General features: G+C 42.7%; 1 pseudogene; it reads right to left on the reverse strand.

The window, feature by feature from the left end:
- Nucleotides 1-404: 404 nt before the first annotated feature.
- LOC127213562 (uncharacterized) lies at nucleotides 405-504 on the reverse strand (annotated as a pseudogene).

Below are 504 nucleotides of genomic sequence, written 5' to 3' on the forward strand. Positions count from 1 at the left end.
CTAGAGAGGTACAGAAGATAGGAGCAGGGTCTTCAGTAGGCTCAGTCTTGGGATTCTCTCCAGCCACACTGAGGAGAGGCAGCAGTCTGAGGCTTGGTGAGAGCTTCTGGATCAGCCCTTTCAGCCTGAGGTAGAGGTGAGAGCTAGTGGTCAGCTGCTTTGCTTTTCTGATCTTCAGCTTGAAACTTGAACCCCACCCAATATCAGTCTCTGGATCTTTTATTTTTCGTGTTACAAATTGGTTTACCAAGTTGGATTTGGGTGGATGTTTGGTCTCTGCTTGGCTTCCAGTCTGAGAGGAGTAAGTTTTTGTTCAGGTCTCCCCAGGAATGGCACCATGCAACAATACACAAAAGTTTATTGCATTTTTAAGGTTTTAATTCTTGCCTTTTAAAATCTTATTTTTAAGTATGTATTGCTTCTCAAATTTGCGTGTCTTCTTTGCACAGGGGCCATGTTAATTTCTGTCTCATTTCAATTTTAGTATATGGGCTGCCAAATTTC

This window comes from Phodopus roborovskii, unplaced genomic scaffold, assembly GCF_943737965.1.
Source record: "Phodopus roborovskii unplaced genomic scaffold, PHOROB, whole genome shotgun sequence".
NCBI classification, from domain to species: domain Eukaryota; kingdom Metazoa; phylum Chordata; class Mammalia; order Rodentia; family Cricetidae; genus Phodopus; species Phodopus roborovskii.